General features: G+C 40.7%; 1 protein-coding gene and 1 long non-coding RNA gene across 3 annotated transcripts in view; one reads left to right on the plus strand and one right to left on the minus strand.

Annotated features, from left to right (window-relative positions):
• Window positions 1-2,082: 2,082 nt before the first annotated feature.
• On the minus strand, window positions 2,083-9,731 carry LOC145722711 (uncharacterized). The gene is made up of 3 exons (XR_014147184.1): window positions 9,513-9,731; window positions 9,171-9,255; window positions 2,083-2,122 (listed from the first exon to the last, which is right to left on the minus strand). It is a non-coding gene; the product is annotated as an uncharacterized LOC145722711 (long non-coding RNA).
• Window positions 9,732-9,839: 108 nt separating this feature from the next.
• The window catches only part of ELOVL7 (ELOVL fatty acid elongase 7), a 77,256-nt gene continuing 62,407 nt past the window's right edge, over window positions 9,840-24,688 (plus strand). For both annotated transcript variants that reach the window (XM_031035860.2, XM_081826829.1), the window contains exon 1: window positions 9,840-9,987. The gene's annotated coding sequence lies outside the window, so the exon portion shown is untranslated. The remainder of the gene's footprint in view (window positions 9,988-24,688) is intronic.

A 24,688-nucleotide genomic window follows, 5' to 3' on the forward strand; every position in this document is an offset into this window, starting at 1 on the left:
CCCCCAACCCTCAGTTTATTCTCTATAGTTAAGGGTCTCTTATGGTTTGCCTCCCTCTTATTATATTTTTCCTTCCCTTCTCACAGATAGGGTTTTCTAAACCATAGATTCCTTACTCAGCCTTTTTTGCATACTTAAAATATTTATTGAATTCAGTTCATGGTTAGTTTTTAGAGTTACAATTCAGAACACTAACTTTCATGTTTTTTTAGATTTTTATGTACATCCATATTAGCTGAGAAAAGGCAAACTGATACAAGTTTGTTCATTTTTATAAATTTTGAAATCAAATAACTTTTTTAGAATCAATTCTTAGGTCCACAAAGGGTAATCATCGCTTGAATTTCTGAAAAATGATTTCTGCATACAAAAGTAGGCCAGATTTTTCCTGGTTAAGTGAAAAGCGCAATTTGGTTAGAAATAAGATGAATAAAATGAATGATTTGTTTGTGTAAGTGGTTGTGAACAGACTTGTAGAGAAATAGAGTGTTTATAATGTCAACCAAAGGCCCAGTCTTCAACTAAATCTTCATTAATGAGTTTAGCTCACACTTTCCTTAGATAACAGAAACCAATTTCTTTTTCTTTTTCTTTTTTTAAAGATTTTTTATTTATTTGACAGAGAGAAAGCCAGAGAGGGAACACAAGCAGGGGGAGCAGGAGAGGGAGAAGCAGGCTTCCCGCAGAGCAGGGAGCCCGATGCAGGGCTCCATACCAGGACCCTGGGATCATGACCTGAGCCGAAGGCAGACACTTAACGACTGAGCCACCCAGGCGCCCCCACAAACCAATTTCTTAAAAACACCCACCTCCCCACCCCCCAAAACACCTTCAGTCTCACACTACATCTATTGTGCCTACAATCCCTCAGGAAAACATTGACGTGTGTCCATGGTTCAAACCATGGTAGTACATCCATTTCACAGTATTCATGGCTACGTTCAAGACATGTTCTCTTTTTGTAATTTGAATGTGACCCCCCACACTGAATTATGAAATACATGTATGTTGTATGCAAACTGCCAGCATAGATTTAATTTTTGTAAAGCAAGTCCACTGTGAGCGCTGACTTGCTAGAGCACCACCTGCATCCCTGTACCCACTTCACTCAACACAAAAATAATTTCCTGGTAGGCCCATTACTGGTTCGATACTCAAAAGCTATTCAAACACTTAAAACCTTCCAGACGTCACAAACGACTATAGCTAATAGGGGGGTATTTATATCTTTTATATCTGTACTCTCATTGGTAGGTGTGGAGGACTACAAATGATTTCATCTTTTCATGTAACTTTGCGCTATATGTCCTTTCACCCCCAGCTTCAACATGTGAAGAAATGTTATGTTAAACTTATATTTACAAATGATAGTTCCTGTTCAGCAGGAATTTCTGCTGTAGTCAACCTTTTTATAAATCCATCCTTGGCAAAAGCTTTTCCTGCCAAGATTTTTTTTCTTTTTTACTTAATACATTTTAAACCATTAACACTACTGTAATTCCAGCCCTTGTTACCAGTCCATTAAGTTTTTCATCAAGTTAACTTTGTCATTAACATGTCTTTGCTATTCTGGTCATACTTCTTACTGTCGTTTGTTTCATAATAGCTTCTTAAGTCATGTAAATTTAATACAGTGTGCATTAGTATTTGGTGTGCAGTATTTGTCACATAGGAATAGTCTACTTCCACAATGACATATGCTCTTCAGCGACTCCTGAAACACACGGCTCTATCAGTCTTTCATTTTCTTCTTTTCAGTGCAGAGAAAAGCAGTGTGATGTGATGATAAATGGCAACTCCTGGGCAATGTTAGGAAGACATCCGGTAGTGGTGGCAGTTGTGATAAACCTGAGAACACCTGCCCAAAGGCAGCAGTTTTTTTTTTTTTTTTTAAAGATTTTATTGATTTATTTGACAGAGAGAGACACAGCGAGAGAGGGAACACAAGCAGGGGGAGTGGGAGAGGGAGGAGAAGCAGGCTTCCCGCCGAACAGGGAGCCCGATGCGGGGCTCGATCCCAGGACCCTGGGATCATGACCTGAGCCGAAGGCAGGCGCCTAACGACTGAGCCACCCAGGCGCCCCCAAAGGCAGCAGTTTTTATGAATCAGGGTTAAATTTACCTGAAAGCCCAAAATAACAGAGCTTAAATAAAATATAAACGCATTTCTCTTGATAAAAGTCCAGGAAAGCAGTCCTCAGCGAGTATAACATCAGGAAACTATGCCCTTTTTTTCTGCTGCCCTCACACCCTCCATCAGCAGCTTCCCCCCTGTGATTGAGCATGATTGCTCTAGCTATTATATCCACGTTCCTCCCAAGAAAAAAAGGAAAAGGAAGAAGATGGCATGCTCCCTCCCTTTGAGGACACTTCTGAGACAGTTCACATACCACTTTCACTGACATCCTGGCCACACCCAACTGGAAAAGGAAGCTGGGTCTTTAGGTGACCATGTGCTCAGCCCAAAACTGGGAGATCAATTACTGTTAACAAAAGGAAAACAGATCCTGGAAAACAACTAACTGCCTACACCACATGACTACTCGGCTCCAGCTAGTTTAGGCCATGTGCAAACGTGGACCTATTGAAATGCTAATTACTCAAGAGAAATGAAAATCCATATTTTTATCTGAAAGAGTACAATTTTTTGATGTTGGCAAGTGATTCAGAAAATGTTCATAGCTTGAGAATCAAAATATCTGTGGTCTACATCCTATCTAAGTGTATTACTTGTGACTATATATATAGATAAGGGTATAGAAAATCATGAAAAAGATCTGCTACATGTCTTCATGTTGCAACATTTATGCAAAAAGGCAAAAAAGGATTTATCATGGTAGGAGGAAGTTGCAGGTATTAACATGTTTTATCCTCAGAGGAGACACTCACCTGCTTCTTACTAGGTATTGACACAGTGAAGAACTATATCCATATTAACTTGTAGCAGGGGGAGGAGAGGTGGAGGCACAGAGGGAGAGGGAGAGAAAGAATTTTAAGCAGGCTCCACGCCCAGTGTGGAGCCTGATGTGGGGCTCCATCTCACCACCCCGAGATCATGACCTGAGCTGAAATCAAGAGTCGGACGTTTAACCAACTGAGCCACCCAGATACCCCGAAGTAATTTTGAATATATTTTGAAGGTAGAATTGGCAGAAAGGAAGAGAATAGTCAAAGATGACTCCCAGATTTTTGGCCTGAGCAACCAAAAGAATAGAGTTGCTATTAAATGAGACAGGGAACATACAAGAAGGAGGGAAATATCAGGGACTGTATTGTGGACATTTAAATTGGAGATACTTATTAGACATCCGATAGGAGAGGCCCAGTAGACACTGAGATATACAGGTCTGGAGTTCAGGAAAGAGTGACAAGCTGGAGATATACATTTGGGTACCATGAGTAGACAGCATTTAAAGCCCCGAGACTGGTTCAGATCACCTGTAGAATGAGTGTACAGAGATGAGAAAAGGATCAAGGGCTGAAACCCAGGCACCCCAACATTTAAAGGTCAGATAAGAGGGAACCTGCTGAAAGACCTGAGAAGGAATGGCCAGGAAAGTAGGAAAAGGGGTGGTCAAGTGTGGCACCCTAGAAGTCAAGTGAAGGAGGTATTTTAAGAGGACAGTAATCAACTGAGTCAAATGATGTTGACAAGTCAGCTAAGACGAGGACTATAAAGGGACCATTGGCTCATGCTCTCAACAACTACATCAGCTTCCAGTCCTGGAGGAGGAGTAAATTTCTCTGGAAAATTTTTCCCTGCCAGATCCCAGTTTGAATTAGGAGTTTCTCTTTAGTGCTCCTTTGGTATACTACACTTATCTATATAATAGCATTTAAGCATTCAACAAAAAATGTATCTATTATTTATTATTCCCCAAGTACTACTCTAGGCTGGCAGTCTAACAAAAAGTCAAAAATCCTTTCTCATGGAGCTTTAATTTTAATGGGGGAGGGGAGGGCACAGACAATAACATTAAAAAGAAAATTTGTATAGTATGTTGAAGTTACTAAGTACTATGGAGAAAAATAATACAGGGAAAGGGTATAGGGAATATAAGGAGTTGTAATTTTAAATAATGTGCTCAGGAAAGGTCTCTGAGCAAAGAGCAAGCCACGTGGGTACCTGGGAGAAGAACGTTCCTGGCAGAGGGAACAAACCAGAAGCCCTGAGGCAAGAATATGCTGGCCATGTTCAAGAAATAGTAGGGAAATTTGTGTGGTTAGATCAGAGTAGGCGAAAAGGAAAGTGTTAGGAGAGGAGAGGTGGCATATTGCCAAAGAAGCTGCCAGGTTTTATCCAGCAAATACCAAAGAGAGGCCAATTTCCTGCAGTTCTCACTAAATCAATCTTTAAGGCAATTTAAATCAAAATCCTACCATAGATTTTGACTGGGCGGGGGGAAGAGCTACTCTTAAAATTTACAAAAGTTACTCTATGTAAACAATACAACAGTACCTGGCAAATAGTGCATGTGTTAGCTATTGATATTAACACCACAAGACTGCAAATAACCTACATGTTCATTGACAGGTGGCTGGTTAAGTAAATTATGGTTGAGTCATACAATATAGAAGTAAAAGATGAATAAGTTTTCTATGGAAGTATCTCAAGATACATTGTTTAGTGAAAACAAATAGGTACACAGCAATATGTAGGGTGTTTAGTATTTGTATTCAAAAATAAACAGGAAGAATAAGCTTTTTAAAAAAAATTTCTTTTACATCTCTAGAAGTATATCAGAAAGGCATGGAGGGGCACCGGGGTGGCTCAGTCGGTTAAGCGGCTGACTCTTGATTTCAACCCAGGTCATAATCTCAGGGTCCTGGGGATTGAGTCCTGTGTCACACTCCATGCCAGCGCATAGTCTGCTTGAGATTCTCTCTCTCCCTCTGCCCCTTTTCTGCTCTCTCTAATAAATAAATAAGTCTTTATTTTGAAAAAAAGGCATGGTTGGGAGAAGAGGTGGAGGGAGATTTTCCACTGTATGCCTTTTTGATATGAAAGTCATGTGAATGTGTTACCTGTTCAAAATAATAATTTTAAAGCAGTTCCAGACAGATTAAAGATCTAAATTTAATAAGAAAAAACCCTAAATTTTAGAAAACAAAAATGAGTATATTTATGACTTCAGAAAAAGGAAATAATTCTAACATAAAAGGCAAAATGCACAAAATATAGGGAAAATATCAATTTAACTACATTAAAATTTTTTAAACTTGTGAACAACAAAAATCCTCATAAAATTAAAATATAACACTTAGATTGAGAAAAGATATTGTAGGGGCGCCTGGGTGGCTCAGTCAGTTAAGCGTCTGCCTTCGGCTCAGGTCATGATCCCAGGGTCCTGGGATCGAGCCCTGCATCAGGCTCCCTGCTCAGCGGGAAGCCTGATTCTCCCTCTGCCTGCCGCTCCCCCTGCTTGTATTCTCAAGCTCTCTTGCTCTCTCTCGCTCTCTCTCTGGCAAATAAATAAATAAAATCTTAAAAAAAAAAAAACTTAAAAAAAAAGAAGATATTGTAAAACCTATAACCGACAAAATTAGCACAAATTAACAAGAACAATATAAATATATAAAAATAAGCAAATGACATGAAAAAGCAATTCAGAGAAGACATCTCAATGGCTAAAAAAATATGAAAAGATGTTTGGTATCACAAGGAATCCTGAAAATATATATTAAAACAACAGTGGGAAACTGTTTCCCACCTATCAGACTGGGAAAAATACAAGGTTGAAGAACATGGAATGTTGACAAGGATTTGGGGAAATGTGAACTATTCTATAATGTGGTGGGAGTGTAAATTAGCACCACTTTGGAAAGTAAGTCAGTCAGGGTCCTCAACTGCAAGCAAAAGAAACTAAATGACTAATTTAAAAAGAAAAGGTGTTTATGTTTATTGAAAAAACACTGAGAAGCTTACAGACGTGCACAAAGCCTGGATAACAGGCTTGGAAAAAAGAACAAAGTAATGCTCTGCTGACAATCCAGAGCTAATCTTATGCTAGTGAACCAGTCTGGGGAGCCATCCATGCCTCTAGCAAGCACAATTTCTTGTGTCACTAAATTCAACGTCAGCATCCTGAGTGGGGGAAGGGAGTGGGGGGTATCTGTTTGGCCCAGCTTTGGTCACAGCCCTGTGCTCTAGCTGCCCAAGGGGCTGGCGAAGTTTCACACACTTAAGCTTCTATAATGGGAGGTGAGTTCTGCCTCCCATGAAGTCTTATAATAGGAACTTCCTCAAATATACGAAGAGGATTCAGATTCAGGGCAGGGAAAAAATACCGAACGTCCTTAGAAGAGAATAATCTAGTCCATGACCAGCAATTCCATTTCTGAGTGCAAACCCCAGAAATTTTTCTACATGTGTATAAGCAAATATTTACTCATATATTCATTGCCACATTGTCTCCAAAAGGGAAAAATTGGAAGTTACCCAATTTCATTCATTAGCAGGCAAATGGATAAATGGTTTTACTCCTACAATAGAATACTGTATCATAATTAAATGAGTGAACAAGATCTATATGTATCAACATGAATAAATTCTCAAAAACAGTGGTGACAAAAGAACACAGTTGTAGAAGAATACACAGTATGATAGTATTTACATAAAATTTAACCATATGTAAAATTATAGTATGTATTTAGATATATATGTAATAAAATTAGAAACACACATACATGGAAATGATACATAGCTACTTCAGGATACCTTTAGGAAAAAAGAGAGGGGTTAGGGTAGTTTTAACTAGAACATTTTATTGCTTTAAAAAATGCAAATTTGGAAAATAATATTTGCATAGTAGACAATGTCAGTTTCACCCAGATCCCCTTGGATCCCTTAATGGCCTCAATAGAGCACTCATACACAACTTTCTGTATCAGGTCTGCCTCTGGGGAACTTGATAAGACCATCTATTAACACAAGCTCCTACTTCCCCAACATATGCCCGTAACTCTGCCTTCCCTCTGTTACCTATGGGTGAATGTGCATGTTCAGATCTAAGGTCAGATTCTCTACCTGTGTACCAAATCCCACCCCTCTCACATACTCCAGGACATCACTACAAGAGTTGTCTTCTTTCTAGCCGTACAAGTTTTTGCTTCTTTACTAATATTTTCTGAAGCATACAAACCACTATCTTTAACAACAACAACAAAAAACTCTCTAGATCCAATTCCCCTTCCTGCCATGACCACATTTCTTTGCTCCTTTATACCACAAAAGTCTTCAATAGAATTGTCTAAACTTATTTTCTCCAATTTCTGTCTTCCCACTTACTCTTGAAACTCACTCAAATGAGATTTTCATTCCTTCGGCTCCTCCAAACCTGTTCTTCCCATGGTCAACCAATGGTTTCCATATTGCTAAATCAATAGTCAATTTCTGATCCTCAGTTTACAGCATCTGACACAGATGATCACTTCCTCCACCTTGAAACACTTTCTTCCCTTGCTGTAATAAAAGCTGGGGTTATTGTGTAGCAACTATTCATTCTCCTCACCCTTCCACTATGGGCATTTCTTTTTAAAATCTGGGTCATGGGGCGCCTGGGTGGCTCAGTTGGTTAAGTGACTGCCCTCGGCTCAGGTCATGATCCTGGAGTCCCGGGATCGAGTCCCGCATCGGGCTCCCTGCTCAGCAGGGAGTCTGCTTCTCCTTCTGACCCTCCCCACTCTCATGCTCTCTCTCTCTATCTCATTCTCTCTGTCAAATAAATAAATAAAATCTTTAAAAAAAACAATCTGAGTCATATGATGTCACTTCTCTACTATAAAATGTTTCCCTTAATTGTTTGATCTCCTATATTACTAATGTCCTCACTTACCCCAATTCAACCACTCTGGCCTCCTTGCTGTTCTGTGAACATGACTATCCCAGGCACAGTCATACTTCATGGCCTTTAGCCTTGCTGTTTCACCAACTAGAATCCTGTTACCCAGTTGGACACACAGGCTTGCCACCTCACTTCCTTAATATTTTGGCTCAAATGCCTCCTTCCATTGAGGTCTTCCCTAACCACTTTAACATTGCACCTCCCTATCTCCAACTTCCCTATCCCTTTTCCCCTCTTTATTTTTCTTCATAGCAGTTACCACAACATGAACACCACATATTTTATTTATTCATCTATGGTCTCCAATTAGAATGAGTGTTCATTCCAGAAGAAGAGAAAAAATTTTTTCATCTGTTTTCTTGTGTGTTGAATCTTGAGGGCTTGGAATATAGCATTATTAAGTATTGCTTAATGAATGAAAGAATCCATCTGACATTCTGCATATTTGAAATTTCACCAATATATGTAGATATTTAGAGATAGACTATCTAGAGATAGACTCAAAAGGAAATACAATTAAGCAAAGGTCTCCAATTCACAAAAGATCTTCCAAATCTACTAAACTGTATTTATTTATGTTTTCATTATGAAAGCAGAGTTTACCTAAAAGGAAGGAGACATCTTCAGTTTCCTTGACGTCAACATTCTCTTAAACTTGAGCTTTCATGTGTTTTGCATTCCTTTCAATGGCTACTATGTGGGTTATCAACATTTTTTACACAAAGCCTTTAAAGCCTCTTGTTCAATTCAATAGGGTTAGGTGTGGAAGGCAAACTATATGTGCAGAAAATACACTTCTGGCCCACTGAATGTTCTCCCTATCCACCATACCTGGTCCTCCTCTGGATCCTTTGTCAAGATTCCATGCTTGAAACTTACAGCACAAACCCAGAGGCCACATTTGTGAGGAGCTGGGGTCAGGACTGCAACCCAAGGTTATTTTTTAAGTTTCTAGAAGACAACTCAAGGGGCGCCTGTGTGGCTCAGTCGGTTAAGTGTCTGCCTCCACCTCAGGTCATGATCCCAGGGTCCTGGGATGGAGTCCTACGTTGGGCTCCCTGCTCAGCGGGGAGCCTGCTTCTCCCTCTGCCTGCTGCTTCCCCTCCTTATGCTGACAAATAAATAAATAAAATCTTTAAAAAAAAAAAAAAGACAACTCAATTCCAGTTCTTAGTTTTGTTTCCTAAGCATGTAACTTCTTCCTACTCCTATTTTGCCTCCCAGCTACTGATGCCATGACCCCAAAACTTAACAGAGGTTAAGAGGATCATAATTAGACACAAGGCCAGGTAACTTAAAAAAATAATGGAGCGCGCATACACATACCTGACATTCATCCTCGCTCCACTCCCCAAGCTCACAGTAGCAGATAAGGCGAAATCAGTTCGCTAGACTTTGTTCTCTGCAGCAGCTAGTGTGACGAACCAGAAAAAAGTTAACTTAGATTTTATATTTGTTTTCATTGCTCTAAAAACCCCTCCACTCCCCAATATTTGCAGCAATTTCTGTCCAGTTTCTTACTAAGCAGGGATGGAGCTGACCCAGATTGGGTTCTCCTTGGTTGGGTCTGGCCTCCATTTTAGATATGAGTTAACCCTCCGAAAAGCTTTATCTGAAGCAGGGATTCCCTTTTTTTTTTTTTTCCTTCCCTCTCCCCTCCAGCCTCACCTCGGCCAGGTTTTCCTCCTTTAACATTTTTCTACAATTCATTCCTGAGTCATGCATGACAACTTTCACACTATTTACGTTACGCCTCCAGATGATCTCAGGTGATGGCAGGGGCGATGAGAAAGAAATTAAGAGTCCAAAGGACAGAACCCATATCCCAAAGCCGCGGGCCACGATCCGGGGGTCGGGGCGCGGAGGCGGGCGGAGGCGGGGCGCTCGCTCCCGGGAGAGCGGCTGGCTCCTCCCTCCCGCCCCTCGCGGGTACCTGGCGGCGGGTGGGGGCGGTGCTGCGCGGCGTCACGCGGCGGGGTGGGAGAGCTGGCAGGTGACACCCCGGCGGCCTCCTACCCTCTTTCAGCTCGGTTGGCGGCTGGGGCAGCAGGGGCCGCTGTGAGGAACTCCGCGCTCGCGCCGCCGCCCGCCGCTGCCCTCTGCTCCCGCGCGCGCCGGCCGCTTCGTCTCCGCTCCCCTCGGGGTGAGTGCGGGACTCCAAGCCCGTGGGTTGGGGCTAAACTTTTCCGGGGCGCGGAGAAGCGATGGGGGAAGGGAGAAAAACCCCGTCGGCAGGGGTGCGGAGCAGCCGGATGGAGTGACCTGGGCGCGGCGGGCGGGCAGCGGGATCCGGGTGCGGGAGACCCGGGAGCCTGGCCAGGCCCTCCGCGGGCTGTGGGGAGGCGCTTCGGAAGTTCTCGCACCACGGCCTGTAGGTGTGGAGGACGAAGGCCCTTCCCGAGGGAGGGCGGGCCGCCGCGCTCACCTGCGCTCTCCCTGGGAGCCCCCCGACGCCCCGGCGTCCCAAAGGGCCGGTGCTCCCGGGCCGCCCCGGGGCTTTGAGCCTTCCCGAGCGCTCCCGCGGGGCGGGGGCCCTGCTACTCCGGGCGGGAGGGCTCGCTGGTGGGACTGGGAGACCTGCTCGACCTTGGCCACGGAGGTCACTTCCCCAGCTCCGGGATCTGGCTTCGCTAGCCTCCCTCTCCCCCAAATTCCCGAGCCCCTTTCTTTCTGCTTCCTTCCCCTTTGGGGCGCTTTTGTGTTCTCGAGGCCGGAATGAACTTGGAGGGTGGGGGCTGCTCTCGCAGCGTGGCGCTGCTTCTTTGGCTCCCTGAGCTGCGCTGTGTCCCGGCGACTGCCCCTGGCTGAGAAGGGTGATGAGTACTGAGCCGTAGAACAGGTCGTGCTGGAGATGGAGATGGGAAAGCCTGTTGTTTCATCTTCCAAGGTATCGTTGGTTAGAAAATTGCCCCCCCCACCCCGCCCCCATCAGTCAGCGCTGATTCAAATTTACGGGATGCGGAGCGAGCGTTCCTTCGAGCTCCCTGGGGAGCCGGGACAGGAAGGATCGGGTCTTGCCCCCGAACAGCTCCCTGTGGGGTTGGGGAAACACGTCCCACGCCGACTGACGAATAGTTTTGGCGAGCCAAGCCTTTCCCCTCTTGCTGAGATATCCCCTCGGAAAGCATCTTAACTTATCCCCATACTCGCAGATTACTTCTTGTTTCACAACTCCCATTTATCGTTCAACTGCTGTGAAAGAATCATCCATACTTTGTGATTGCCTCTGGCTTCTTACTGCTCACGGGTTTACTAATTCCCTTACTTCGTAATTTCTGCTCCTACTACTGGCCAGAAATTGTTCTCCCCAAGGTCACCGAAGACTAGAAAAATCTCTTCCCCTCAAAGGCAGGCATTTATTTAGTGTTTATGTGGTGGGCACTGTTCTAAGAATTTACATTAACTCCTAATCCTCGCAATGATCCTGTGAGGTTAAAGGATTATGTTATCCTCATTTTACGGATGATACCTCATAACTTGCCCAAGATCACACAAGTAGCAGGAAGGGATTCCAACTCAGGGGCCCTGGACCAACCACTGCATACTGCCTCACGTAGCACTCCTTTCTTCCTCCTTATTTCCTGAAGTCCTGACCTGAGCTCTTGGAAGCATCACTGACCAGGTTCTCATTCTCATATCCCTCTTGTGTGGTTTTGTACTAGCTTAGGTTCTTTTTAATTTTTATTTATTTATCATTATTTATTTTGAGAGATTTCGTAGAAATCTCTGCAAAGTTATCACCTCTAGTTATGTGACTTAAGATCCTGTGCTTTTCATGTGTCTTACTTAGTTTTCGAGTAACATCTGTCAGTTTCTTTTGTAATATTCCTTGTGGACTTGCCCTCTTCTGCCTCAAAGCATTTCTGGTTAACATCATTTATGTCAGGGGCCCCGTCACCATCCTAGTCACTCAGGTGCAAAACTCAGCGGTCCTGTCTCATGTCATCTCTCTCCGAATCTTGATATCTCTTCAACTTCTACCTTGTCTCTTCTTCTAGCTTTCATTGAACCTTATCCTCCCTGACCCTTCTTCCCCAGTCTCCCTGTGATTTATCACCTATCGTTTGTCTTTTTCTCCTGTTGGGTAATGTAAACAGCTTAGGACATTAAATCTTCAGGCCTTACATGTAGTAGTTGCTTGGTAAATGTTTGCAGGATATGATGCAATATGAATTAAGGTAGTACACAGGTGTGCTTGATGATGGTAGAAACTGTTTTGAAAATTTTAAGCCAGATTTCAAAGGGTGTTAAGGAGTTTGCAATGGAAGACTTGGAGTAGCTGGCAGACATTGTGGAAGAGGAGAAAAGCCTCTGCTGACCTGACTGTTGCGGAGAGGAATCCAGTTATCCTGGCTAAGCATTACAGTTAGTAATGTAGCTGTAGGACCATATCGGTCAATAGTTATGAATCCTAATCTTACCTTAGCAAAACAAGACGTAAAACCAACCACAGTAACTTACAAAAAAAAAAAAAGCCATCTTTAATTTCAAAATATAACATATACATAAAAATGCATAAAACACAAATGAAGGGATGACCAACAGTAGACATATTTAGCAAGAGAATGACTGTCTTATTCTGGCAGGAGATGTGATGATAGTGGGATGAGACTGCAGACATGCCTAATAGGAGCCTTTTCCCAAAAGCTCTGTAAAGGTGATGTGAGCCTGGACTAGTCCCAAGAGGAGGTGTCAGGAGGTTTGCCGACATTTGAAGTGAGGAGAAGAGAAAACCAAGGAGGTGCCTAAAGTGAGACTAGGGAACCAAAGAGAGTTACACTGAGGGTAATTCTACCACAGTGGATGTTTTGCGATTTTGCCTTTGTCTCTCTCCATTTTTTTCTAACTATTAGCTAATGTTTCCTTCTGGTTTCCAAATATGATTTGCAAAACTCCTACTGTTTGTGTTATATTCCAGTAGTTGTAATGTCTACTCTATCCTCTACTGTTGAACAGGTGTATCAGTAACAATTATAAACAACCTGTTACCATAATAGTTACCTTTGCAGTTATGTCACTTTATGAATTGGGGTTTGTTTCTTTATGTCAGACATTGGAATGCACATAAAAGAAAATCCTTGTCCTCAAATCATTGGTAGTTGAGTGGAAGAAATAGGACTTTTCCTAATTTGTTCAATTATTCTCCTTGGTGTGCTGTGTGCGCAAACATCAGTTTTAGGATATAGAAGAATGCTATTTACCAAACAAATAATTTTGGAGACTTTGTATATTAGCATGTTAAATTGAGAACTAACCTTGAATTTTAATCTAACACATCATATAGCATAAAAAGAAGCCTGCCATAAATACATTTTGAGAGAGGAGTATATCTTAGATGTGTTTCTGTCACTCATCCAATTTGGACCACCCACAAGTTATGAAGAAGTTGAAAGTGAATGCAAATTTAGCATTTTATAAGACTGATCTTCTAAAAAATCGAGATTTCCAATTATTCCTAATTTAAATGTATTAAAAGCACATATTATTACATTGGGAAGTAGAATTATCTGTTTGGTTAATGATAGAAGTAGCCGCACCACCATAAATACTTCTAAACAGGGGCGCCCAGGTGGTGGCTCAGTCGTTAAGTGTCTGCTTTCGGCTCAGGTCATGATCCACGGGTCCTGGGATCGAGCCCCGCATCGGGCTCCCTGCTTGGCTGGAAGCCTGCTTCTCCCTCTCCCACTCCCCCTGCTTGTGTTCCTGCTCTATCTCTCTCTCTCTGTCAAATAAATAAATAAAATCTTTAAAAAAAAATAGAACTTTAAAAAAAATACTTCTAAACAGGCTATTACTCAGATGAACTAAGTTACCATATCACATATATCATACAAGTCTGCCATGTGAAATACAAAACCTTCATCCATCTTGAGAAGCAGCCTCACAGCCTTTGAACACAGCAGCCTAGCTTCTTCGTCCTCTCTGATATAAGGTTATAGAACTAAATCTAGCCGAAATTAGGGAGTTTTCAGAAGTTGCCTATTCCACAGACATTTAAATGAGTGCCCATTTTGTGTCAGGCAAAGTGATCAGCAGAATGGCCAGAGTTTCAGGGAGGTAAACAATTCCAGTGCAGTGCGATCAACTATGAGCAACACAGTGTTGGGGAAGCCAAGTGGAAGAAGGGAGGCATAATTGCCCTCCTAAGCCGAAAGAAGAAAGAGTGGGAGTTAGGGCAGCAGAGAAATGAGGTGAAGGCAGGAAATCTGATTGAGGCTGAGAGAAGACAGATGCCTTGCGGAGGGTGCAGAGGAGGGTGTGAGGTCAGGTTGTCTAGGCCTGCAGTTTGCTGAGAGCCTTGTTTCACCTGAAGCATTTGGATTTTCTCCTAAAATCTGCGGGCAGCCAGGCAGCCCTTGGAGACATGCAAGGAGGTGAGGGGCCTGTTCACATTTGAATTTTAAAAGCATCCCTCTGGCATTTGTATCTTCTTCACCTTTCTGAAACCTCTCCTCCTCCTGGTGGAAGCTCTCTTTCTTCTCGACCTGATAGCCAGCTCACAGTTTGTTTCTCTTTGAAAGGGACAGCCACTTTCAGTGTTTACATTAGATATCTTGATTATGCTCTGTTGGCATAACAATTTTGGAACAGAAAATAAGCTTTTATGACTGTCCTTGTGCCACATGTTTATAAAATGCTCAAGCTTGCATTTAAGTTTTCAGTCTTCCATTGATGAATATTTAGGCATCTTTTTAGGTATCATGATAGTTGCAACAAGGCACTCTACAGGCATTTTCTCATGAATCCTCTGAGGCTGGCAAGGTCTGTACCATGATTCTCGTAGTACACATGGGTGCAGAAAAGTGAAGAAAAGTGCTCAGGTGAAGAAAGCAGACAAGGTGCTCAGCATACACTGTTGAAAGTATGCAGCCAGGATCTGAACCCTGGTAAAACTGCAATGTTTAAGCTCCTCACACTCTGCATACTAACTCTGTGGGTTTATATTTTAGAGGGTGTAAGACACACTAGGGTTCTGATATCGTGTGGTAGTTTGGTGAGGGCATAAGGGCAACCCTAAAGATAAGCCTGATTTAGATTATTTAGGGTCAGTGGTAGAAATGGGAGAACTAGAAAAAGAGGGTTTGGCTAGTAGTTCCTTATGTAAATGCAGCCCATTCTCCTTTCTGTCCCAAATGTCTGGGTTTTGTCTTAATAGCACATTTGGGATGTATTTGTTTGTTTATTACAATCAAATGATAGAACAAGGACAGAATAAGGACAGTAAAGAGTGCTCATATTTAAGGATGACTTATCCTAGGTCTGTCCAGGGGCTTCTCTGCCCACTCCCCTTCTTATCTTTTTCCTGCCTTCTCTAGGCAGACAGTGCTGTGTTGGTTCCTGTGGGTTACAGTGGTTTGTGTCCCAGAAGCAAGCAAATAAACAAACAAACTAGTGCTGACCTCACATTTTAATCTCTGCTGTTTTCATTCAGTTAATTAGAAGGCACCTGCTTATACCTTCGGCCTCTGAAATTCTAACAGGTGTGACGTTAACGTGAAGAAAGATAGGAGGTAGAAGTAACATTCCTAGGAAACCAGAGTCCAGATACCGATTATTCAGCAGCTTAGAATGAGTTCCTGAGTAAATGTAGAGTGGAATTTAAAAAATAACGTTGCAGGAAGTACTATTCATTGTTCAAAGGGAGAAAAATAAATAGGTAGTAGATAATACTTAACATTAAATGTAGCTCATGTTTCTTAAAAAATAGGTTGGACATAGGCACTTGCCATTTCTCTAGGTAAAAGACAGTTAGATGTTGGCAATTGCATTTGGTTTATCCTAATAAAGGACAGTCCTCTTGACATCTAACAGGTTGACCCAATGAGCTGAGCCTATACTCTTCATTTCCCCTTAAAGCAGACTGAGTGCAGCCAGGCCTGGTGAACAGGGGCTGCTAGTAGCCTGATCCCTGCTGGGTTACTGGCTCAACAGCAGTCTGTTGTATTTATCATAAACCTGTTGGTGCCAGTTACACTTATTATTGTGATGAGATCATTTAAATACCAGTAATGGTTGTGTAAATCTATGAAACGCAAGTGCAAAAGGAAAGAGTATTGTTTCTGTGAAAGGAATATTGAATTCTTTAGAAAGAGTCCATAAAAGTGAGCAACTAAAAAAAGTGGGCAGGAAAACTGTGAAAGATTAGAGAGAAAATTGTGAACATTTGAAAGAAAATATCCTGCCCTTACTTTACAAGTTTATTGTCTTTGTTTTTTAGGTTTCAGTCCACTTAGAAAATTAAAACTGGAAATTGTAGAAGATAAATTCTGACTGTGATTTGTATAAGAAAAATTGGGGGGAGGAATTCTTCAAGGAAAATGTTGGAATTACTTTAGGAAATTGGGGAATTAATATATGTCTTAAGGTAAAGTAAATGTTTATGGGGTATACACAGTTTTTTGATTCTTTAAACAAATTTTTTTATTAAAGATTGATTTATTTGAGAGAGAGAGTACATCCATGGCGGGAGGGGTAGAGGGAAAGGGAGAGAGAATCCTAAGCAGATTCCACGCTGAGCGTGGAGCCTGATGTAGGGTTCTTTCCCACAACCTTGAGATCATGACCTGAGCCAAAACCAAGAATCAGACGCTCAAGCCCCAGACAGTTTTTTTTGATTAACCAACCAGAACCAGTCAAAATTCCTGCTGCTATTAGTCTGACTGTAATAGTTGATGCCATAGCACAGTGAGCAGTCACAGCGTTTGCCTTATTCTATGGGCCTACATTAACAAAGGAAAACTTTGCCATTGGGAACGTGAGAAGCAGGATACATGGAAATGTTTTTTTTCTTTGCTTACCATATCACGCTAATGGCACATAATTCATATTTCTTGTTTTAAATTAGGCTTTTAGCACCCATATAACATTCAAGTTTATTTTAATAATGTGAATCAGTATGTAGATCCTAGGGCTGATTTCCACCTCCTTTAAGTGACTTCCATAAAAATTGAAAGCAAAAATTGAAAAAAAAATTCTGTAGTATAGTCTTAGCTAGAGTCTATTAAACTTAATTTCTTAGTGTTACTAAGCTGGACAAGTTGAATTAGGCAGGGTGTAACTTATTCTAGATTCAAATACTAAATATACTATTTAGAAGTATAATAAGTATTTTCTGAAGCATTATAACAAGTTAGTGGAAAAAGACCAAACTTGTAAAGTGGAAAAAAATTAAAGTACATTCTTATAGTAATAGCATTTATTGAATACTTGCTATATGCCAGGCATTGGAATACATTTTACATATGCCTTATCTCATTTAATCTTCATAGCAGCCCTACTGGGAAGGTTATGTTGTTCCCATTTCTTAGACAAAGAAACTGATGCAGTCTAAATGTTAAGTAATGTGCCCTAAGTCAAGTGGTTAGTAACAGAACTGGGCATCAGATCCATTTTATTCTGAACCCTAGTGCCCATATGCCCATGCTCTTACCACTTTTTAAAAAAATATTTATTTGAGAGAGAGAGAGAGCACAAGCAGGGGGAAGGGCAGAGGGAGAAGCAGACTCCTCACTGAGTGGGGTGACTGATGCAGGGCTTGATCCCAGGACCCTGGGCTCATGAGCTGAGCCCAAGGCAGATGCTTAACCCAGTGAGCCACCCAGGTGACCCTGCTCTTACCACCTCATAAGGTAGAATTTTCAATAAAGGTTTTTTGGTTTTTTGGTAAGCAGTTTATTGGAGAGGTGATTCTAGACATTATCAGGAGGAAGGGAGAAAGGAGGCAGCCAGTACAGGATGTGTTCCTGAAGATGCTCCTCACACTCCTGTAGACACCTGCTTCACTCCCACCGGGTTATGCCTCATTGTCCTAGCGCCTAAGGGATGAAGAGGTAGAACCTTTGCTGGGACATGAGCATGTAGATAATATATTAATAACATATTAAAGTGTTTTGACCTGGAAAGGACCTTAGTGATCATTTAGGCCAACCTCCTCTTTGACAGGTGAAGAACTGGAGGCCCAGTGAGGCCAGGTCATTTAGCCAAGGCCACAGGCCTGTCGATCATCCTGGGCCAGAAACAAATTCTCCTTATCAGAGTTCAGGTGCTTTTCTAACCTCCTCATTATTTTTTCTTTGTTAGCCTTAACTCTGAACATGCCTTTACTACTGAAATTTGAAGTACCTAAATTACCCCACCCCATCTTTGTCTACAAGTAACAATATTGATTACTCCTTATACCTTGCTATAGAATATGAATGGGGCAAGGATCATGTTTCCCCTGTGTTATATGTGGAACACCTGAAGCTCAAAGCAATACAGTGATGTCCTCAGCCCCATGTATTATAAAACCCAACGCTGAGCTGTGACTGGAAATGTAAAGGAAGAAAAATACATTATGTTAGCAAAGATGACTAAACCATCCAGCACAAGCCATGTTGTCTCATTTAGCAATCCCTTCCTGTACTTGTTCTCTTTGGTTAGCCTAAGTTCATCCCTTGTAGGTGACTGCCTGACAATCTCAGGGAAGTAACATCTGTGGGGCTACTGTAGTAGACTCCAGGAAATGTAAATTATTTTTGCCAAGGTCACTAAGTGGTCAGTGGTAAACCTGGGTCTGCAGTACATATATTCTGACTATACATCCTGCCACTGACTCTGTGTGGCCTTCGAGAAACTTTAGAAAAATAGCATGGAGGAGGGCAGAGGATATGCTTAGGACAGTTGGCAAAATTTGCAGGTGATAATGTATAATTTACGTTCCACTTTTTCAAAAAAGATTTGAAATGCTCATAATAAATATAGTAAGATCCAAGTGTAGAAGGGAACATGTAGGTAATGTAGCTGTGGTAAGTGGAACACTAAATTTTAACTATTAGCTGGGAGCTCATATTGAAAAAGTAAGAGAATGTTTTCACAATTCTTATGGTTTGTTTTTTAAAAAATAAAACATAAATGTGTCAGGTAATATTTTCCCCCCAGAAATGAATTGTAGAAGGGATTTATCATGTAGGTCCTTTGAAAGAGGATCTTGAATAACTCCATGTGTAATACTTTGAATAACAGTTTTGCTGAAGATGCAAAGATATTTTTTAAATTAGTATTGGTTCTTGATAACTCATTTATTGTGGATGTTAATTAAAGTAAACTCTTTGAAACATTTCTCCAAAGTCTCCAGGGCTGGGCTAATAAAGTCTAGATTCTCATAATGATAGACAATAATAACTTACATGAAGTAGAGCAGGGCTTTTTAATCTAAGGTTGGCCTACGGATGGAATTCAGAAGGTCCATAACTCTCCAAAACATCAGATTTGTATATACATGTGATCAGAAACATGGCCCATAGCAGTTGAGTCTCAAAGGATAAGAGCTATTGATTTAGGAAAGACATGAAATAATATATTTCATATAAGTAAAATGCTTAATAAGATTTAACTGTGTACATGGAAAAGGATTTGTCTTTTTTTTTTTTTTAAGATTTTATTTATTTATTTGACAGAGAGAGACACAGCAAGAGAGGGAACACAAGCAGGGGGAGTGGGAGAGGGAGAAGCAGGCTTCCCGCTGAACAGGGAGCCCGAGGTGGGGCTTGATCCCAGGACCCTGGGATCATGACCTGAGCCTAAAGAAGGCAGACGCTTAACCACTGAGCCACCCAGGTGCCCCGTAGGTGGGCATATTTAATTAACATCTTTTTCTTCTTTGTTTTGTGTCATTATTGGAAAGGCCTTCCTTGTTTCAGTATTAAAAAATAATTACCTCAGGTTTCACTAAATGTTTTTTTATCTTTTTATTTTGAAATAATTATAGATTTACAGGAACTTGTAAAGTTAGTACAGAAAGATTCCATGTACTCTTCTTTACTCAGTTCCCCTAACCACCAGATATTTTTATGGTTTTATTTTTTGTGTTTAAATTGTTGATGCACCTGAAATTTATTTTGGTATAAGATGAGATATGGATTCCAATTTATTTTTTTTCCACTTGGTTAAGGATTTGTCTTTAATGTGAATGTGGAGTTAAGCATATAATGTTGATGTGACCCAACTGTGTGGACTTTATCCATCTTACAAGGATACAATTAGTACAGATAGTTAGACCCTGGTAAAAAGATATCATCTCCAGCATGCACGGTAGTTTTCATTTCTGTTGTCCTAACTCTCTGGGAATAAAGGCTTCTACTTTTTTACGAACTGAACATTGCCTCTTTGCTGTGGGCTGGACACTGGAGTTGTAAACACAGAGAAGTCACATTCTCTCCTCATTTCTGTCTTTATCTTATGCCCACATCCAAATTAGCAGCAACTGTGTCAGCTACGTCCACAAAACGTATCCTGAATCTCTCTACTTCAGTAAACTCCTAATCCTTCTGTCTCACTACAATCAATTCTTTACTGAGCAACCAAGTTAATTTTTAAAAACACAAGTCCTGTCACTCCTTTGCTTAAAAGATCCTGTCACTACTTTGCTCAAAAGCCTCTGATGAGAGTTGCAATTTTGCAAGATGTGGATTTCTAGAGATAGATGGTGGCTGTGTTTGCACCAACAATATGAATATGCTAAACACTGCTGAATAATACACTTAAAAATGGTTAGGATAGTAAATTTTGTTATGTGTATTTTACCATAGGTTTAAAAAAGGAAAATAAATAATCTACAACAACAACAAAAAAACCTCTGGTGGTTTCCCAAGATGGACCTAGAATAAAACCCCTGCTCTTTGACTGAGGCCTCAAGACCCTGCGTGTCCAGGCCCCTGAGGCATCCAGCATCACTCTCTTCCTTGTGCTCTGCTTTCTGTTCCTCTGACTTAGTGAGTTTGTTCCTGCCTCCAGGGCTTTGCCCTCGTTGTCTTCTCTAGGACTGCTTGCCCTTCAGATCCTCTCAAAGGTTCTAGCTCTTTCTGACTACGCATGTACTGTTGCAGCCCTCTGCCCTTGGGGACCCTGTTGTATCACTCTGTTCTGTTTCATTTTCTTCCGAACTTTTACCACTATTTGTCTTATTTATGTTTGTGTTTGTCTTTGTTTGCTTGTGTATCTTCCCATGCAAGTAGACTGCATGAAAATAAAGATCTTGCTGTATCCTTAGTGTGGAGAATGGTGCTTGGTACATAGTAGGTTGTTCAAATATTTATTGAATAAATGAGTGGAGATGTGGTCCCTTCCCCCAAGGACCTTGCAGTTTCTGTTACTGATTCTCAGTCTCAGTTGTAATTCTGAGCAAGGTCTTTGAGAGCCTCTCAGCTTGGTCTCACATAGAGAATGGGCGAATAGTTCTGCACAAAATAAAATGATGTGGGGAAGGAGGAGGAGGAGAGAATGACGTTGGGGCCCAGAGAGTCAAAAACATATGAAGTATTTCCTCTCATTCAAGGTTGGAGAGAAACTTCTCCTCTCTTCTATCTCCCTCTTCACCTAAAAAAAGCAAAACAAAACAAAACAACAAAAACAAAAAAGCAAAGAGAAAACAAAAATATAGCTACATATCAGCATTCAGTCATGGACCCTGCCCAAACCAAGCTTAAAATGAAAATCGTATATGATACTGTATATCACATTCCCAGAAATGCCTGACTCCTTTGGGCCATTTGCTCTTAGAGGGTCCATTATGAGCCCTCAGTTGTGTTAGTCAATAAGACTGTCCTGCCAAAATGAGTCCATAATCTTACCAATCTTTCTATCATTCCAGAATTATCTTCTCTAGCACGTACTTCCCCAGTGACCTTCAGAACTCACCCTTTCCATCCTGCTGTCAAACTACAGGCCATTTTGTAGATAACTGGAGTTGCATGTTCATGTTTTTCATTATTTTCATGGCAAATATAAAGTATATTTTTCTGTGTCTACTGTGAAAAATCATACTTTCATATAATCAGAAAAATCAGATTATTTTCTGACTATCATAATAGTATATGCTGATTTTAGATTGAAAAACATAACAAAAGATAACAAAACAAAACCAAAAAACTTGTAACAAGAAACAGACCTCATGCATAATCCCACCAACTGGAAATTACCATTGCTAACATTTTGATAAATTGCTTTGCAGCCTCTTAAAGGCATTTTTAAAACGCTGAAGTTTTTCTTGAGGAAAAAGAATTGATAGCTATTTAAGTGAAGAATAAGAGTCATTTGGTATACTTTAAAAAAAAAAAACCTTTACAAGCATTTGCAACATGGAAGTTTTATTTCTTCCTTTAAAGAAAACTCATATTAAGGAAATTTCCAAACATTTATAAAAGTAGAGAGAATAATATAATGAACTGGATGAACACATCACCCAGGCTCATGACTAATCTTATTTCATCCGTAAATATTTCAGTGTATCTTCAAAAGATAAGGACTTAAAAAATTACTACAATTATTACACCTTGTAATAAAATAATAATTTTTATGCTCTTAAAGGTACATGATAACTTTTAAAGAAAAGGGCAAAATCCTGAGAATCTGTGAATAATTTATATCTGTTTCAATTATTGTGAGGGTTTATCAGAGAGAATTCGGGGAACAGCAAGAACATCTGCTTGGCCCAGAGAATATTTGATTAGGAATCAGAGTGAGAGGGGAGGGTAAAGGATAAGTGGGGTCTAGTTAATCTAGTCTATGATCAGGAATTCCACCTTGGTTCAAAGTTCCATTACATACTGCTAGAGGGTTCTGAAAAGAGAAAAGACCTGGTCAGAGTGTTCTGAGTTGGGCAATTCAGGTTGCTGGCTTGTCACACTGTCAGTGGAGATGAAACTAGGGTATAAAATGGGGGAGCTTGATTCCCTTGAAGCAGCACAAAGCCTTGATGGACTGAGAAGGGCAGAGATAGTACAGGAAAAGTGGGAAAGAAGATCTGGATGAGGGAAAGATAGGAGGTCAAGGTTCCAAGCCTAGAAACATGGGTGGATTCAGATGCCCAAACTGGTCTCGGGGAAACTGGGTTGGAAAATGCTTTGAGATTCTGGAAATTTCTTCATTTCTATTCATTGATAATCATTGCAGGTTAGTGAACAAGCCCATTTGTAGAATTTGAGACTTTTAACCAAGGTAGGCTCTCCAGGCAATTCCTTTATGGTGGGGCAGTTAGAATTTGTACTTGTGAGATATTTCACAAATCAGGTGGTTAAAACTCACAATGGTAGCTAAAGCCAGAAGAACTAGAATTTCTCCCTTGCCTCCCTCCTGTCCCACCAGGAGGAGAATCCATGGAAGTTATTTAAGTATATCATGTAAAACTAACTAGTAAGAAAAGCCTTTTTTTGTTTCCCTAGAAATACATTTGTAAATATTCGCCATGACCACTTTTATAGGGCAGTCATTGTTCTTATCTTGTATTACCTGCCATTTCTGTTTGCTGATCCTGGGCTATTTGCAAGGGCTATAGCTGGAAAGCTCACACTGAGACAATATTGAACTAAGCTATATTTTTCTGTCCAGATAAATAGTGGGGGGAAATATTAGTGTAAGTTGTTGCTTCTGGAATCTTTCATACCAAAATTATTTTACCTAAAAATTAAGTAATGCTATTTAGCAATAATATCCTTATTACAAATATATTTTATACACATTATGCATTAAATAAATATGTCTCCGTGTAACTGCACTTTCCTTGGGAAAATCTTTTCTCTGGTTAAAAACCCAAATTATAGATTTCATCCTCAACTGGAGATGTCTTTTGCAGACATGGAATAAATGCAAATCTTGTCCTGTCTCTATATTAGTTTTTAATTTGTTAAACAAAACTGAAACACCTTAATAGTAATCATTTTATTAAAACTGAATGAAGAAGGTTGTGTAGATACAGGAACAGCCTGCTAACTCAGAGGACATTTATCATGAAGCTTCAGTACCTAAAATGCTGTTGGAAATCAGTAGGAAAGCAGAGAAATCTTCCCCGAGCAGAGGAAACTGTGTCCTGAAGCCCATTGAGTAACTCTGTATTTGACCCGTAGGGAGAGCCTCTGGTGTTTAATCATAGTCTATTTAGCATTATTTTAAATATTCCAACGTCATTGGTTATTTTACTTCCTGTCCCATAGCAGATTAGGGACAGCAAATGAGAATAAGTATGATCTTAGAGAAACAGGAATGCTGGTAACAAGCCAAGTGTGGTGGCTAATCAGCTGATAGGGAGGAGACAGGAAATCTACTTACAGTAGATGCAGGTGTTTGAAATGCTTGGCAGTTTGGAAATTGTTAGTGTAGGGCAAAGATCAGAGCTCCAGCCCTAGTAGTCACAGAGGGCACTGTGCTCTGATATGCTATGATACCACTGCTCTCAGTAATAGCCCCAAATCATCCAGGCAAGTGCAGTGTATAAAATGATTGTAATCTTTCAAAAGATGTTTTTCTTTTTTTTTCCAGAAGTACTTTTTTAAAGTACACCTACAGATAAGCATTTCTGTTACCTAAAATGTTTACTTCCATGGAACACTGTATTCCAGTGGATAAGGCTGAATAAATGAATTGCACCCATAAATAGAAAAGCAGGATGAAGTAATTTAATCTTACTATTGGTTACTTTTCTTATTCACAGTTTCTTTGGGACCACTTGTTTTTCTTCCTTTTATCGGCTTATCTGTATATTTCATGGATGTGTATTATTATGTATTGTATAATACTTTCCCCATGTTTAAATAGGTAATGGGAAGGACACGTATGATTATTGTGTTCTCTAGGATTCATCAATCCACATGACCCACCTCTGGGTACCATCTCCCTCCCCTAATGGGGCTCCTGCCCTATCCCTCTTCCTACCTGGACTGAATCTGTTATTGCCAATTCTGGTTTGTCTGAAAGGCAAGGTAATTGGAGACCAGTTGACTCCCACTCTTCCTCTCATTCTTGTGATTCTCAGTTATGGCCTAAAAGAGAAACCCCTTACTGGGTATTACAACCTTTCTGTTGTCTCCTAC

The sequence above is a fragment of the Leptonychotes weddellii genome, chromosome 7, assembly GCF_054177405.1.
Source record: "Leptonychotes weddellii isolate Sample4059 chromosome 7, ASM5417740v2, whole genome shotgun sequence".
NCBI lineage: Eukaryota > Metazoa > Chordata > Mammalia > Carnivora > Phocidae > Leptonychotes > Leptonychotes weddellii.